The sequence below is a fragment of the Xenopus laevis genome, chromosome 7L (genome assembly GCF_017654675.1).
Source record: "Xenopus laevis strain J_2021 chromosome 7L, Xenopus_laevis_v10.1, whole genome shotgun sequence".
Taxonomy (NCBI): Eukaryota; Metazoa; Chordata; class Amphibia; order Anura; family Pipidae; genus Xenopus; species Xenopus laevis.
The window spans coordinates 109,439,277-109,458,215 of NC_054383.1; the positions used below are offsets into that span (position 1 = coordinate 109,439,277).

Consider the following 18,939-nt stretch of genomic DNA (forward strand, 5'->3'; position numbering starts at 1 on the left):
ATTCAAACAAACATTTCTGCATGAGGGTTCTTACCAATGGTTTAACACTGAATTTATGTGTTTATTTTGACAAACCCTCCACCTTAATCTTCGTCCCAGTCAGTTTTACCCCAAAGGTGGTACATAAATACTTTCTTTGTCAGCTTCTATTAGAGGCAAGTCATTTAGTCCTCCTGGGAAAGATGCAAAGATCTTAAATAGTTTGGACTTGTTGTAAGGAACAAGAGATATTCTGCTCATCGTCGGAGGCTGGACCTGGGACATCCTGAGAACACAGACTCCCTGCGGCAACATCGCTGCCTCCCAGTGCTCTGCCCTTTGTTGAACTTGTTTGAAAACATTCTACCAGGACTGAGACATAACAGACTTATAATCCATTTGCCCTGAGATGTGAAAATTCCTATTAAAATTACAAAGACAAACTTTGCAGATGATATAGTACAACAATAGCTAAATGGGTGCAAACTGGAGCCACAGCCTACCCCCATTGCCCGGTGGCCCCATATTCTATATTACTGCCCATTGTGATGTGTCCACCCACTACCGTAATACAGACGTAGCCGTTGTTTTAACTGAAATAATATCACCCATACAAGTGTTAGCCCTTTTCATCAGTAAATCTTTGCTTCACACATTGTTTTGTTCCCTAGGTGATATATATATGCTGCATGCCTTTCTGTCTTGTTTATCATCTTATGCTGGTCAGGCTGTTGCAATGTTTCCTAGCCTTTATTGTAAAAAATGTGGCTTAGGATAATTAGGAATGTGGGAATGTGTTGAATGTTGTGTATTTGTGAATGACAGATCCTTCATTCAGAATTAATGTACATCAGTCAGGGATGCAGACAGTGGCCATCCAAATAAACTGTTTTTAAAAGAAATAATCCAATAATAAATCAACAGGATTTACAGTATAAAACCAGGCTTCGGATAAGGGCATTGCTGAATCATATAATTTTGACTGATGCCATGAATGTTTTAGCTCAATATTACTGTGTGTCATGTTTCATGGGACCTGAGGCTAATTCATAATCTTAATTCTAGTCAATATTCTGGCAATATGATTCATTCCAGGCAGGGAACTGAGTCCCATTCGGCTTGAGCTATTAACCATTAGACAAATAGGTGCATTATGGAGCATTATGGAGCCAGGGCAGATGTGGTGAACATTAACCTCCAAGGGAATTCATTTGACCACAGCAGATACTAGCTATGTCTTCTTTTCATTGTGACACACAACTTTTTTGACAAGGGTTGTTTGCCTTTGAGTATACTTGTATACTTGTATATACGTGTATGATGTAGAGCAGTGCTGGCCAACTTCTGTGTTATAGAGGGACGAAATTTTTCTGGCCTACTCCGTGGAGGGCTGATAATGCAAGCCAGTGTTGTCCAGTCCCTGTTTTAAGCCACACCCATGTTACCACAAGACCATATCCACATTAATTGCAGTAGCACACCAAAAAACCAAATGGTTGGTGCTCACTGCAGGGATATCACTTATCACTCATATTTCAAAAAAGTTGTCATATTAAGACATACAATTAAATCCATATGCCTCCTACTCCCCTTGGATAACACAGCACCCTCAGCACATTATTAAACACCCCTACCAATAAATTATTTTCAAATGCTAACAAACCCCAGAACAAATACCAGGCTTATGTTCCACAGGGCAGAGTAGGGCACACACAGGCAGAGTATGACACACAGAGGAAGAATATGTCACACACAGTCAGAGTATGCCACACACAGGCAGAGCAGGGCACACACATGCAGAGTATTTCACAGACATGCAGAGTATGTCACAGACATGCAGAGCACATACAAGCAGAGTATGTCACACACAGGCAGAGTATGTCACACACAGGCAGAGCAGGGCACACACAGGCAGAGCAGGGCACACACAGGCAGATTATGTCACACACAGGCAGAGTATGTCACACACAGGCAGAGTGGGGCACACACAGGCAGAGTATGGCACACACAGGCAGAGTATGGCACACACGGGAGCATAGGGAAGGCACAATAGAGCAGGAGACAGGAAAACCAGTACCACTCTAAAATTTACTATATACAGTGACACAGTGCTGGTGCCCCATTAGCATTTTGTATAAAGTGTGAACAGGTGAACAATGTGGGCAGTTTAAATCTGGGTCTCACGTGTGAACAGTACAGGGCTTTAGGGGTGTAAACATTAGAGGTGTCACGTGAACAATGCAGGGGGATCACAGGTGTGAACAATACAGGGGATTACAGTCTGAATTTGATGTTTAAACAATGCAGGGGTCAGTTACCTCTGTAGTGATACCATTTAAAGTTTACCCATGGTAAGCAAACACAGCACGTAGGTGGGGGCCACACAAGGGGAGGGGTCGTCGTTTGCTAGTTGGACAGCCCTGATGTGGAGAGTGACATTTTGCAAGTGGTTTTAATTTTTTATTTGTGGTTTTTGAATTATTTAGATTTTTATTCAGCAGCTCCCCACTTTGCAATTTCCACAACCTGGTTGCTAGGTGCAAAATTACCCTAGCAACCATACATGCATTTAAATAAGAGACTGGAATATGAATAGGAGAGGGCCCAAATAAAAAGATGAGTAATAAAAAGTATCAATAACAACACATTTGTAGCCATTTGTAGAGCATTTGTTTTTTGGATGGGGTCAGTGACCCCCATTTGAAAGCTGGAAAAAGTCAGAAGGCAGATATTTCAAAAACTATGAAAAATAAATAATGAAGACCAATTGAAAAGTTGCTTAGAATTGGCCATTCTATAACACAAAATATAATATATATATTATATTATATATCCTGACAAAGGGGCATGCCCCCGAAACATTGTATTGTTGGATTGACATTAAACACGGGAGCAATCCCTTGAGCATGTTACGTGTGCTGGAGTTACTTTGTGCCCACAATTTCATGACAATTGCCCCAGGATACCATGATAGTAGACCCATAATTCCATAATTTCATTTCACAGTGGACCTCTAACCACCTGCCGCCCAGCTGGTTAAGACATTTAGCTTTACTGGTTCCAAAGTCAGTGTCAGTTTTAGGATATGGTAAGGGTAGATAGGACTAAAGAAGATATATTATATTTTGTGTAACTCAGTCATTTCAGTATACAAATAAGGGAAGTCCAGCCTTTTCTCTCTCCAGGCAGGTTTGAACATTTTGGCTGAGTGTCTTAAATAAGTGGTAATATTGGTACAAGTACTGTATCCTGACTATAACAATACAAAGTATGTTTCTACTGTCAAATCTGCTGTATGTTACACTTTGTGTTAATGTTACCCTGCCTGCCTACTGAACAATCTTTTCCAATCTTTTCTTCAACCATCATTGTGTTAATTTGTATGTGTATGGCCAACTTCTTTACCAACATAAATACCTGGATCTATGGGATGCTAAATATATAAATACTCTATGATAGTTTTAGCTAGTTCCTTTGATTCCATGTTTGGCATTATGGGAAGTAATAACCTCACAGCTGCTCCAGCAATCATGGCATTCCATAACGAGTGATTGTATCAATAGTCTGAAAGGGGCAGAAAACTATCCCAGTAAACATTATCATGTCTTGAATTCACTCTGGATCCTGCCTTTGACCAATACCATAACACCATAAACTGAAAATATTTAGAATCTATTCATCCAGTACCAAGAAATGTCCTATGTTATAATTTAGAAGGTTTCATTCTATAGTTTCATAGAAAACCATGAATGATATTTGAACCCTGGTTATCTCTTGCCTCAGGCAGCAGTGAGCAGCCAGTTACAAGGGGCGGCAAAAAGCTGCTGCTTGTAAATTTAAGAGCCAAATTTCCAGTTTTTAGCCCAGAAATTTGGCTCCGCTAGTGCAGAGAGTGCTATAGCGCTCATTCCACTAGAGATGCGGCCCCCCTTTGACCCACTCCAAGGCTAAAGTTTTAAGCGGGAGAGAGGGGGTAGCATCGGGCTGCAGTCTCAGGCAGAATCAGCCTCAAGATTGCCCCTGTACCCTACACAGCTGATATGTTATCTGCTAGGTAAACATATGCCTACAGCCCTATTGAACTTGAATGGCTGCCCCATTACTATACAGCAGCTTATTTATATAAACTATAGTCTTGTTTCTGGAGCAAACACACTGCTTGAACAAGCATAAATTCTTAAAAAACCCATTTAATTTTATTGTGTAACTAGAACTTTATGTTCCAGCTCCAGTAGCCTCCAGGAGTGCAGTTATTTGGTCTCTCCATGGAATCTCAATGTGTTTTAGTTTTCTGCTTATTCAGTTTTTCTCCTGTACCTGTGAAATCCAGCTTTGATGATTTCCAGCTTAGATGATGTCTGTTCTCTGTCTATATTTCTTTTGTCTGCTGTTCTCTGCTAGAAAGTCTACTGATCAGCACATTCTTTCCTGTTGCCCTACAGCTGCTTTCCATTGTTACCCTCCAGCTTCCCTCAAGATTTTTTCACTGCTTGTACCCTACTCTCTCTCTCTATTGTTTCTTTCTTATCAAACCACTGACCAGTTACAGACTGTCTCTCAATTAACTCTTTTACAACCCACTCTGCTCAGCCTGCCACTACATCCACTTTACTTCTAGCTGCTCTCCTAGTCAGCAGTTCCCTGTCATCTCCATGATATCATCACAGCTGCACTTAATATTGGGTCACTGCTTATTGATACAGTTCAACTACCCCAAATCTCTGCTCGAACACTATTTTACCTTCTCAGTGTAATTTCTCCTGATTTCTAAGAACCTAGTCTGATTAAAATGCTAAGCTTAGAATTCTCCCTTTTAGGTACCTGTATTTGATATAGATTTGGTATTGAACTTGTGCCTGAAACTGACTACTCTCCTGCTAGTTGCCTTAAGCATTTGGCTCTTTTGCTCCCCTTTCTTTACCTAAAAGACTGTACAAGGTTTAGTTCCTGACACCTAATGAAAAGACCTACAGGGACTCACCTGTCCTCTTTCTTGGGTCGCCTGCATACAAGAATAGACAATCCCATCACTGGCCACCGGGGAACAGGTTAGCACATCTATTTTCATTACATCACATTTGCTCCAGAGTAGAGAGACTGGCTTTAGAAGAAGTAATTACTATCTTGTGCTATCTATTATCTATTCTTACTGTGGAAATGGGAGGATCTCCCTTTCCCGCTGCTCTGAATTTGGGCAGCCTTTCCATTATAATTTATGTGTCACTTCTCTAATTGTGAGGAAGTCTGTAGTCTATTCCTCCTTCTAATTGCAATGTACAGTGAATATAATTTATTAATAGCATGTTAAATGGCATATCAAGAAGGGAATCCAACTGTTCAGTTTTCCTTTTGCAGAAATCCTTTTTTCATCCAATAGTGCCGTATATACATATCAATTATAAGTCTATTTCCTCTCCGGTAGTTACCTCTCTCTCTCTGAACAATGAGATAACAGGTTGCTTGTCTTTGTATTAACTGGGGAATCTGTCAAAAGGGAACGCAGGAGAGCAAAGCTGTGATTATCAATCTGATCTCAGTTACATTTAATGGAAATGTGGCATGGATCTTAACTGAAGGTGGACTCTTCCATAGCAATCACATGGGGAGGTGGGGAAGTTGACAGCAACAGTCAGTGTGAGGCTGTTTGAAAGGTTCTATTCATTTCTGCCACCCTGCCTCTGGGAGACAGATGGAAGATTCCCTATAATAAAGAAGATCCCTGGCTGAAAATGTGTTTGTCTCCACCTCTGTCAGCCTCGCTGGGGCTCCACCTTAGCCAAACAACTCACTGAGAAATTCAGCACCGTGAGCTGTGGACAGCTCCCTCCAGCAACACAAAGGCAAAACCTACTGTACGGGAACCGATTGGGAAGGAGTACCAAGGACAGCGCCTGTTAAACCCAGTTGGGGGCCACTTTCACATCCCTTCTTCTTTGCCTCACTTTGATTGCCTGCTTCATCTACAAAAAGGAGGAAAGAAGTTAGAGCTAAGAACACAAGGTAAGACAGCAATTAAAGAGTTTCTTTACGAAGAATAATAAGAAACCAATGTACTTTGTTTTAAATGTCTTTGCGATTCATTGTTCAACAGCATCTTCTTTGTGAAATGAAAATGTACAGGGATAAGAATCAATTAAATAGGATTATGTGGCTCTCTGGCTGATAGGGGATCTATGGTGATTACTGTATAAACCCTCATTTATGATGAAGCCAATATGGCAGTGTGACTATACAGTTACTATATGATTTTGTTATGCTGGGTGTGTCCTAGAATTATTCACATGTATACAATAACAGTCTATGGTCTACCTGCAAACTTTCGTATAACATGTTTAATAGTGGATTTAGATGTATACAGCTTATATGTACAAAAGCAACCTGTTGCCTTGTTCCCTTATTCTCTTCAATACCACCATCATAACGATAGGGCAGTAAGTATATATTTACCACTATCAATTCAAATGATCATATCATTCACTGTTAGTTAGAAGTCATTGCTTTCCTCATTCTATCCCTTGTCGAAAGAGTTTAAAGGGGGGAGCAAGGTTTTCAAAGTTTGTTGTTTTATGACATCACAGTATGTTGCGCCCCATGTGTAGTTTAATGATTATGAAAATGGATGGAAAATGTATTAATATTAATGAGCCCAGTATGTTTTCTCTCTGGATGCCTGGTGCCCTTTTTTTCCTCTCTGAAACTAAATGATCACCTACTGACTTTAAATGGTGTTACTGAATTTGGTGACCTTTCTAGGAATACACTGACATTTGCTTGTGACAGTAGTCAAGTCCTCACACTATGTGCTTTTAGTTGAGTTAATCCTTTATAGATCTAAGCACCCTAGCTGAATATTTAAAGGCATCTTTACAAACCAATGAATAGAGAATGAAAGGACAGACCTTTCTCTAGCACAAAATATAGGTGTTTGCCCTCGGATTAAATAGGTTTGCACCATTGTACTATTCCTATTAAGAATGGCTTCTGTTCCATGAAGTTAGCAGGGCATGCAACACATAGAAACACAAGTCCCTGATTGGCATATTCGAAGAGCGGCTATTGAAGATTCTCAGGAATGCGCTAGCTTTTGTGTTTGTAAATAGAAACTGGGGGTCTGTTAAGCAGCACCTCGCTATATATTGCAAGAAATATGTACATTTTGTTGTCTTTCTGATGGGTTAACACTTTAACCTGACTGAGAATTCTGGTTTGCACAGTACTGTGTATATATAATATAACGGTCAGCCTAATAAGGCAGGGTAAAAATGGAAACATTTTAACCTGTTACTGTCGGTTAACGAATGCTGTCATAACGACCGCAATTACTCTGTTGCTTACGTCCAGCAGGCGATGCAGTTGGTAGCTGTGATCATGTGCTACAGCTCAGGGAATATATGACTAGCACCGTCTATGGCAGTACAAACACGTAGTTGTGTATACACAGGTGTGCATCATTCTGGGAGTTACTTCTGGGATAAACACACACACACACACATATACAGTATATATATAATTACAGCTAGACTAGGCAGGATGGCAGCAGGTGGATAATATAAAGCTGAGATTTGAATTGGCTCAGCAGAAAGGAGAAAGCCATAGTTGTGGCAGTAAAGATGCTTATTTTACATGTGAAACTCATAGCAGATAAGAGATTAAAACAGAAAATATGTAATGTAATGCTGTTACTGGTCATCGCAGGTCTTGCAACAGGTTCCTAAACAGGCACAATAGCTGCTTCTTCTTTTATGGGTTTAAAACTGTCAAGAAGGAGGCAACAAAGTTTCCACCTTAAGGGCAGAATTGACGCTGCCTCCCCAATTCAATGCTTACCTACGTCTACTACGCTTAGACACGAGCAGGGGGTTAAAAATCAATATGATTTGGATGGTAAAGACCAGAACAACAAAAAACATTTGCACAGATCAGGATGTCTAAGCTGTGGTCTACTAATAGTTGTGGAACTGCTACTCCCATCCCAGTATCCAAACAGACAGATGCTGCTAAAGCAGGGCTGTAGTTTTTGTCCTGAGCTATAATTAACTTCTGATGGGCAAGAGGTGCCACCATCCCAGGTTAACCCATTTCTCTCCTGTTAATGTGAACCATTTAGCTTTTGAACTGCCAAAATGCTGGCAGCCATAGTTCATATTGCTGATGGACATACAGGACAAGACACAGTATAGGCTATGGGGCATGCTTCATTTCAAGCTAAATTATAAGGGCTCATGTTTTAATGCTGTAGTGCAAAGCACAAAACTTAGTGAAGAATTGCACCCATTCAGATACTATTCACAAAACGATATTTATTTCAATACATTCAAGGTAAAAAGTACAGGGTGCACAGATGCAAGACAGCCCTGGATTAGCATCTGCATTTAAGAGATGCTGTTTCATTGTACCTACGTGTCTAACTAAATTGGACCCAAACACCTCACTCTAAAGCCATTTCTAGAGCACAAAGCTTTGCCGTATAAGAAAAGAAGCAATTGTCACTCCATTGGTATAAAAATGGAAATGTAAGTAGTACGCAATTTACTATCATTCACACTGGTAAATCAAAAGCAAGTTATTGTGCACACTACTTAGCAGGAGCTGCCAATTATGCTGCAATTCTGAGAAATAATACATTGGGATTAAACAAAACATGACAAATTACACGTGCAATTTGCTCCACGTTCTTTGAACTTGATTTGTAAATGAGCCCTATAGTGTCATGGATGACTCTCCAAATGGTTAGATCTTTGCTAGTGAGTACTACTTAATGAAGAGTGGGGGTCTCCTGGACTAGACTGTGAGTGGAGAGGGTAACTGTACTATAATGAATTCAGCATGCAAATTTCTGCAAGAAAAAACACATCACCTTAAGCATCGTACCCATTATCCTGTACTATACAGAGCACGTGACTAGTTCAGTGCATCTATGTAGCATGATCCCTGACAAAAATGTTGGAATAATTGTAACTCTCAATGACGATATGGGAATTTGATGGTGGAAAAACCTGTATTAGGGTTTGCATGTGTATGTGTAAAGTGTCACTTGCAGGTGTTAATATACAAGACAGCAGACCCATTAGACACTGGATGGTCCAGGAGTATAGGAAGATAAAGTGGATGCCTGATTGATTTGTAATTTCTTTAAATCTGTGTAAAGATATTTTAGGGGATCAAATACCCAAAAATATTGATGGTAGACTGGTAACTCCCAATTATGCCCCTTGAGGTTTAATAGTATGTATTGTGTTTACGTGTACAATACTTTATTATCAGATACATTTTGCTTGTACAGGTACGGGATCTGTTGTGCAAAATTCTCGGGACCTGGAGTTTTCCGGATAATGGATCTTTCTGTAATATGGATCTTCATACCTTAAGACTACTAGATACCCATATATAAATATTAATTAAACCCAATAGACTGGTTTTGCTTCCAATAAGGATTAATTATATCTTAGTTGGTATCAACTACAAAGTAATTGTTTTATTATTACAGAGAAAAAGGAAATCATTTTTAAACATTTGAATTATTTGGATAAAATGGAATCTATGGAAGGCCGCCTTTTTGTAAATCAGAGCTTTCTGGATAACGTGTTTCTGGATAATATACCACTTGCCTAAGTTAACCCATGATCTGTTTCTTCTCTTTCTCTCTGTCTGGGGTAAATGAACTCAACTTCATGAGCTTGGTTGTGTTTTTGGCTGGCATGCTGTTGTACGGAACTGATGTGCACTTGGCTGCTTGCGAGTTCATGGTGGATACTGCAGGAAGATAAAAGACTTATCTGATTGGTTACCATGGCTCCCATGAGATATCCAGCAGAAGGCAGATTCCAAGCTAACAGATATGACTAATGAAAAGTCCCCTTATGTGCCTGCTTTACAGACACTGCTACTTAACAGAGGGACCAGACGGATTCAGTGTTGTGAAGCATCTGAATCCCCCAGTGTGATAATGAGCGATCTGATCGCTTTGTGTGAATGTCTGCTCCTGCCGACTAACGGCTTCCCCTCTTCACTATGGATCCTCATGGAAACAATGTGTTTCCATGAATAATATAACAGACCGCCAAGGGAAATGCAGTGTCGGTTCTTTATTAGGGGAAAATCTAATGGCAGATCCCAAGCTGATGCAGGTGGTGCTGTTACAAAAGAGAGAGATAGAGAAAGTGGAAGAAAGATGTAATAACATCCTGGAAGCACTGGAAAGAAATATTTACAAATATAATGCTAATGATGTTTAAATCACAGACATTAGATTAAAGAATGCCATATCAGTCAACCCTTAGCTTTTCCTTTAATATTCCTTTGTATACAGACTTAAATGGTGTTGGTTATTATCTGTCACGTGTTATTAAGAGATTGCATGGGTACAAGTGCTGAAGCTCTATAGGGCTCAATATTTTGCCCCTTAGGACCATCTATTTAAAACAAAGCCCATGGGCTTTGTGCAGCCTGTAAAGTGCACCTTGCAAAGTTCAGCATTGTGGGAACAACATAGCCCTGTACCTAAAACCTACCATAGGCAGCAGGTAAGCATTTTGTGCCCCTTGACCCTCATTAGGTTGCATGTCAAGCTATTCCATTCTGATGGCAGCATTGTAACTCCCTCAACCCCTTTTGCAAATCTCCTAGTAATAGATGCACCCCCTGTCTCCTCCATTATTTAGACCACAGTGTCCAAGGTGGTGCCCTGGTGTTAGACTGGGCCTCCTTGGGCCTACCATAGAGAGAGACATCCAGTGCTCTTTCTCAAAATGATGAGAAGAGATAGTGCCTTATAGAAATAGAGGTTATATAAATGACCCAGTCTATATAACATCTATACCATTTGGCTCTGTACTAGAGGTCTGCCTATGGGAGTACCCAGACGGGGCCCCCTGAGAGATCCTCTAGTACTCTGGCAGGTCGGTCCGACTCTACCTACTGCACCAGCCTGCCCTTCATAAATTCAGGACTCTTAAATACAAGCAGCACTACATTCACAGAAAAGGCTTAGGTCTCTGTCCTCCATTCTGAAGTGGAAAGGCTTGTGCCCATGGGTGCTAAGCACCCATGTTTTAATTTTGCAACCCTGCCCTGCACTTAGTAAATGGGGCGTCTTGTTTCCATATATAATATACAGGTTCATTGACTGTATTATCAACGCTTGAGATACAGTATCTTTGCTACGGTATCTCTATGTGCTCTTGTGTAAACTATGAAGTCCCCAAATCTTGATTTTACAGGAATTAATTCATTTCTTTAACATTAACTTTGTGGATTTACTCTGAAATGTCATACTCTGTGTAATAAGATGAGGAGAAACCCAGTCTATTAACGCACAGCTTCAGATCTTTAAATGCAAATAGTAGACCAGTAAATGCTAAATGCTAATTTGTTGCTAGGGGTTAGTAGACTTAGTGCAAACTTTGTACCTGTTACTACATAACATCTTATATATGGAGATGTAGGCATCAGGCTTATTGCCTCATAACATTGTTTTCAAAACATTTGTATTATAATTTCAGTGCCCCTTTAACTCCTGACCAGTAATAATATGTAATAATTCAGATATTTCTGAATATCATTTCCCGTTGTGTTTCGTATCATCTCAGTTCTCATGCCCGACACACGTGTTCTCAACACACTACAGGATTTAGCGATATCTTGACAGGAGAACAGGTGGTTTGATTGTTACCATGGACACATCTGTAAGGCGAGGTTCAAAGGAGGGATTTGGTTGCCTGGCAACATAAACTGTTGAAATCACAATGACAGTCTGGTCTGGAGCGAGGATGGTGTTGAGGTTCAGCTGCAGAGATTTGAAAAGAAGGATGGAGAGAGAAAGAAATAGGGGCAGCTTGTTTAATGATAATGATAATAAATGGGCAAGGAACGGTTGTCCCTGAGTCAAAATCAAAGACGTGGGCTGTACAATTCATAAATCTTGTCCTTTCATGACATTACAGTTGAGAACCATGTTGCCCGTTAGATGGCACCAAACGTGTTGTCTACCAATTGTCAACTGAAAACTACAAAGGGAGGCTGAGGATACTAGAAGTCATTACATGACATATGTCTCTGTAATTGGCACCATGACTTTCAATTCCATTGTTGCCAAACTAAAACTCCCAGCCAGAGCTGCCTTTAGTGGTGAGGATGGGCCATGATTACAATACCTTCCTTAGGAACCATTTATTGAAACAAGATGGTCTCCAGGTATTGGTAAGCTCCCAGAATTCCACAATGGGTCACATTCATGTAATTCAGCAACAACTGGAGACCACAGGCTGGGCATCCCTGATATAAAGTGTTACTGATTCCAACAAGACGGTCTCCAGGTATTGGAAAGCTCCCAGAATTCCACAATGGGTCACATTCATGTAATTCAGAAACAACTGGAGACCACAGGCTGGGCATCCCTGATATAAAGTGTTACTGATTCCAACTTACCTTACCGGGTCCTGATTGCCTGCCCAACTGAAGATCAGCCATAGGTCTACTGGGCATGTATGAAAATCCCATTAAATGAGGTGCGTTGATGTGGCCATCTCACAGGTCTCCATAGACCCGCAGGAGGACACAATATGCATGTAGGCCCCAGGGAAAACAATCCAGATTTGACCCAGAGCACGGGTAATCAAATGGATCAGAGATCCACTAACCTTGCCAAACTTGCCAGCATTAATCTGTGATTCAAAGTATGAGTGAGTTGTTTTCAGCCGGACAAAATCTCACTGGGGGTGAGAGAAAAAATATATTTTTATGAAATACATTAATTAAACATTCCACTGGCAACTGATTATCTTTTTTCTGGAATGTATTATAATAAACCAATATAAATGCTATCTGAATATAACTCTTTTCCTTATTAGCTATGTCCCTGGCAGTCACAAACCAGATAAAACCCAGGTTAGATTTTTATTATAAATTATATTTGATTGCCTACCTTTCTATTCCGAACTCCCATATTTCAGTATGGCAGCCAGGCCCGGACTGGCAATCTGTGGGTTCTGGCAAATGCCAGAGGGGCTGCTATAAGGTGCCATAGAAAGTCAGTATTTAGTGGGCTGGTGGGGGCTGTTTGGGCCTCTGTGTACCTGAAATGCCAGAGACTATTTTAATTCTCAGTCCGAACCCGATGGCAGCTGCCCCTTTCATTAACTGCTTGCTAGAGTAGGTGTGGCCCTAAAGAGCATGGAATGGTTTCTGAAACTAGGGGGCAAATTTACTAAAGGGCAAAGTGACTAACGCTGGTGAAATTTCGCCAGCGTGACGTCATTTTGGGACTAACCGGCACTGGCATAACTTCGCTACCGAAGGAGATAGACTCTAGCGCTACTTCGCACTCTTACTCCAGGCGAAATTTCGCTTTGGCAAATAGACGTAACTAGGCAAATTCACTAAGATGCGGATTTTACTGAACGTTACCTCTTGCGCCAGACTTGCCTTTGCCACCTCAGACCAGGCAAAGTGCAATAGAGTAGATAGAAGTTCCTCAAAGTCCCAAAAAACGCTGGCGACTTTTCAGTTTTTCAGGGTGATAGGCTGCAAAAGATGGTAAATTTTTTTTAGGGTACCCGGCTTCCCCCCTACATTTCCTTATATATGGCACATAAACTATACACTGGGCTCATGTGTAGGGCAATATAACAATTCTATTTTCTTTTATTAAGGTTCCCTGGGCTTGTGTAGTGTAATGTATTTGCTGCAACATATACGTCCATTGAAATTTAACTTCCCACCGTATGCAAATTAGCCAACGCTAGAGCAACTTTGCTTTTCTTGCCGAATTATTCGCCTGACGAAGTGTGGCGATGTGAGCAGGGCAGCCATCAGGGGGGGGGGACTTAACCAGGACTTGAAATTCTGTGACCAATAAGGGAAGAAAATGCTGTTACTGGAAGAAGATGTAGTCACCTATGCTCCCCTCCTCCCTTTTGTAGTTGGCAGCTCACTGACAGCAGGTGGGCCACACTAATGAAGTAAGTGCAACATGGCAGGGCCCCCCTAAAGGTAACCCTTTGTGGTCCCTGTTGTGTGGTGGGGCCCTGGGCACCAATTTTTTTTTAGACTTCTGGGGGGGCAAGTTTTTTTACATGGACGTTTAAGGGGGGCCCTGGCCACCAATTTTCTTATAATGTGAGGGGGGCTGGCCACAAATTTTTTCCCAATGCGGGGCCCTAGCCACCAATATTTTTTAATGGGGGGCTGTGACCACAAATGTTTTTTTCAATGGGGGGGCCCTGACCACCAATATTTTTTTATTAACATGTGGGAACCATAACCACAGCCTAGGGGTCCAGGAAATTTGTTCGCATGAGGCCCCGCGATTTCTGATGGCGGCCCTGGATGTGAGCGAAGCGTCGCTGGCAAATTTCCGGAGGTTAGTGAATTTGTTCCTAGGGATCTGCAGAACAAAAAAGCATAGTAATTCAGGAACTGCTAAGAATGAAACATAATGACCAATTCCAAATTTTCATTTAAAAACTAAGGTAAATTGGCAATGCAACAATGTCCTATAGGTGTAAGATATAATTAAGGACAAAGAATGGGTTACTCACTTGGAAATGCCAGAGGGGATGTTGTAAAATGCCACGTCAGTGGTGTAACTATAGAGGAAGCAGACACCGTCCGGGGCCTGGGCAGCAGGCTTCTGCTTCCTTTTTAGCATTAGTGCTCCTCTTCCTCAAAATACTCACCAGCCTAGGGTTTCTGATGTCCTGTAATTTTCTTTCTTCTCCCGGTTTCCCCTTTCCGAATTCTATAGGAAGCATGCGCAGTACAAGTGGTGTAACTATAGAGGGTCCGGGCAACAGTGGGGGTCTGGACTGCGGGGGTCTGCTTCCACTATAGCCATCTACTGGTAAACTTGATGCTCATCAAGAACTACCCCAGATGGGCGTATTTTTTGAAGATGAGGAACTTCAGCCTGGGTTAACAGATAAACAAATAGGGAAGTGCCTAACAACTTGAAATCCCTAAGTGATTTTACCATCCCTTGTCCTTAACCATTTCTTTTTCCTTTAACTAGTAGCACCCTAATCTACACCTATAGCCTAGACTATGGGATAGTGACAAGTTTTTTTATTGCTTTCTCCCTGCTAAATATTGACATAAAAGGACTAGAAGTATAATATGCCCAAGAACTTGCTCCACAGCAAACAGGCACATACATGCCATGTGGCATCAGTCTTTGCTATTGAATTAGAGCTGCAGGGCAGGTCAGAATACATTGGAAATGTTGTAATTTAATCAAATCCCATCTAATAGAATCCCTTCTGATAGATTTTCAATGTCAATTAAAGCAGAAGGATCTTCCCAATCAAATTAGAGGAAACTGCAGTCTAATGTCCTCAGAGGGACAAAAAAAACATTGTCGGTAATATAATTCAGCCTGTGGTAACTACATGGCGTGTCTCTCGGTAAGATACAAGGAATAAGGTAAGAGGGGGACCCTGGAATTAGATATGTTGGGGCCCCTGGCAATGGAGAAGTGCAGCAACCCTCACCAACTAGAGGCTGTTGTTGGGGATATACCTAACTGTTAATACATCATCTGTACTTTTATCCACAAGGGTCAATAATGCTAAAACATTTGTCTTCATTCTGGACGTGCAAAGGAAGGGGAGGGATGTACTGAGAATACAGTTTTGCTATGACAATTAAGATTTTGTTAGGCAGATACTTGGAAACCGTAAAATTTACTGATATCACAATTGTTGCAGCATAAGCCTGCAAGAACAAATCAAACTGCATGACTGTCATGCTAAATTAGACACACTTCAAGAGGTGGTTCACCTTTAAGTTAACTTTTAGTATGTTATAAAATATATTTTTCTAAGCAACTTCTCAATTGGTCTTCATTATTTTTTTTTTTTTATAGTTTTGTAATTATTTTCCCTCTTCTTCTGATACAAACCGGGGGACCCCATCTAAAACATAAATGTCCTATAAGGCTACACATTGATTGTTATTGCTACTTTTTATTACTCATTTTTCAATTCAGGCCTTTTCCTATTCCATTCTTTTATTCACATCAGTGTATGGTTGCTAGGGTAATTTGGACCTTAGAAACCAGACTGCTGAAACTGCAAACAGAAGAGCTGCCAATTAAACGCTAAATAACTGAAAAACTACAAATTATAAAAAAATTAAAACCAATTGCAAAATATCATACTCTACATCATCCTAAAAGTTTACTTAAATGTGAACATAAACCTCCTCTTTATCTTCAAAATGATTTTGTTGCTGTAATTTCTTGGTGTGCCGTCATCTCGCATTGCTTATTTAGTTTTTTCAGACTGGCACCGAAGCTTTTATTTTGTTGTAGGTGTGCGTTCCGTATTTTCTCTATATATATATATCTATATAAATATATATATTTAAAAACAAGCATTTAGCAGCACTCGCTCAATGTCAGCTTAATAAGTGATTGTTGGTGCAGAGCCTCAAAGGGGAAGTTCCGTTTCCTTCCCACATAAAAACGTATCCAGGCAAGAAGGAGGCAGCACTCGCTTTTGAAAAATCTGCGAAAAAAGTATATTAAATAACAAAAGTTCACAAATAAGCATCACATACGACCTGTTTGCATCTTGCTGTATATACTGTATATACAAGAGTTATATTTGGAAAATACCTTCCTTTTTCAGGTTGTTTTGAGTTCTAAGCAGGGGCAATAGAGCAGAAGATATAGGCAAAGGGTAAGTAATGAAGCTGTGGGGTTGATAGGGAGTAGAAGGTAACATGGCACCAGAATAACTTAATGGGACTTGTAGCTGGAAGCTGCCTGTATTATATTGAAATAGCTCCACACAAAGCAACTTCTGCCATGAGGCAAGTTGGGAACCTTGTTGATAGTAAACACAAGCAATGTATTCTCAACTCCCCATCCCAGTTTGAGCACTGGGAGTAAGTGGGGGGGGGGGGTGAGGGATCAGAATTGCTTAATAACTGTGACGCATTGGATGGTGAGATGAGACTCACTGTCAGGCACGGAGCAGTATCCCGAGGCTTCAACAACATTGAGAATGGATTCATTTCAGTAGTTACGAGCCCATTACGGTTTTTCCTGCACGTTAATGATTCCTATTGACGTTAAAACTTAATTGCTTGTGCAGCCCAAATTATAAACTCCCAGTAATCTTTCCATAAACACACATATGCTGAAGCAACTCCCATGTTCTACAACGGAATGCAAAGTTTGGGCACTTAAAAGCAAATTCCTTTTCAAGCTCTGCTGAGCTGCCTGTGAGACTGCCATCTGTGTCAGGAACAGCAAATTACAGAAGCCTTTCTGAGTTTAACTCTGCCAATCCGATTATCTTTCCCTTGAGATTGTCATGATCTGCTAAAAAGAAATGGATTTTTTGAGGACAGTCGTTCTGCGACCTGGCTTAGGTGATACTCCCCTACCGGGAGCTCAGATAACTAATAGAATATATGTCTCTCTGATTGACTTGTCCAACCTGTAGGGGCAGTTGAGGGGTCCCTATGTGCCCATGTGAGTATGTTCTACTCCAAAATCTTCCAGCAGCTGGTGCACAGTAGAATTCCATGGCAGGAGAGGCTGTTTTTGGGATGTGGTTACTTTTTGTCTTTAATGTTCATCTATTTAGTTGATTGCCTTTGATTTCCATATTACGCAAAGAAAGAATACGACTGTGGGGAGCCAGTTGCTTGTGTGTCATGAAACGTTAACATTGCAGCAGACACACCGCCACAGCTTTTACTGAAACCATTAACTAAAAAAATAACCCATACTTTCCATGTCATGCCACAAATAGGTTACCCCATATGCCAGCCATCGCATCCACGCTGGGCATGTAAAGAGAACCCTATTGACCATACCCAAATGGCAAGAACCAAACACAATTACCTGCCAACAGCTGTGACAAAACACTTCTAACAGTGTTACATATACCGTGAAAACAAATGTTAATGCACCCCAAGTGATTGTATTGACTTATCTGAAACCCTGGACGGCTGCTCCTATCAGCAGAAAACTGTACCGGCCCGGGGTTATACCAGTGAGCACCATGGATCGATCCTCTTCTGTCTTCTTCTTTCTTCAAATTTCCCGGGGCAAACGCATGCGCAGTTGAACAAAATAGCCGACTTTTTAGTTACAGTTTGGCTTTTCATTCTACTGCACATGCGCAGTAAGTAAAGTTTTTCACTTTTGCCAATAATACCGGAGTGCTGCTGTTTTCATTGGATTTATGCCGAGTTTGCCCTGGCAGGGGGTACAGCTTGCACCCGGGGCTGCAAGGAGCCTGGTGAATTTTTTGAGCACACTTGAACCAAATTCGTTGATTTACAGTATGTTGATCCATATTAGAGAAAGATTCCTTATCCGGAAAACCCCAGGTCTAGAGCATTCTGGATAACAGGCCCCGTGTCTGTATTTGTGTTTCATTAAGGCAAAATGCAGCTCCACAAGAGCCTTTACCTTAGTCCCACTGGGATTAGTGTCTCTGTAATCCAATCTGTCAGATTAGCTGAGACTGGAGTTGGATCCTGTGTAATATATATGTATATCTGAATTAAACCCTGTGTTGTTTTGTAATCCGTAACAGACTGCTGCTAAACTATACAATTACACAGAATACCTTAGGCTGTCCACGATACTCAAGGGCCTGTTTATCTAATGTGCGGATATTGCCTGCATCACTAATGTGCGGATATTGCCTAAAAGCAATATTTAACTTTACCAGAACCTTAGCTCAATAGAATAATTTTCCCAAAAATTGTACTCATCTGATCAAGGCTGGTTCCTGATTAGTTCCTGGGGCAATTTCTCACCTACAGTAACTCAGAACAGTTTTTTGAGCCAGAATTTAACGACAGAGAATACGGCTGCTGAAATCTCTCATACACAGTACCTGTTGTGTTTCCTATTCAAGTGTATTGGAGGAAGAATGTGGCTGCTCCTCTCTTGACGGCAGGGGACATGCCCTGTGTGAATGTCACTGGCCTCAGATGTAT

General features: G+C 40.9%; 1 protein-coding gene across 2 annotated transcripts in view; it reads left to right on the plus strand.

The window, feature by feature from the left end:
- The first annotated feature begins 5,422 nt into the window (after window positions 1-5,422).
- The window catches only part of syt5.L (synaptotagmin 5 L homeolog), a 129,674-nt gene continuing 116,157 nt past the window's right edge, over window positions 5,423-18,939 (plus strand). Inside the window, exon 1 of one of the 2 annotated variants that reach the window (XM_018226228.2) lies at window positions 5,423-5,979. The gene's annotated coding sequence lies outside the window, so the exon portion shown is untranslated. The remainder of the gene's footprint in view (window positions 5,980-18,939) is intronic. The other variant, XM_041569490.1, reaches the window with a different exon arrangement.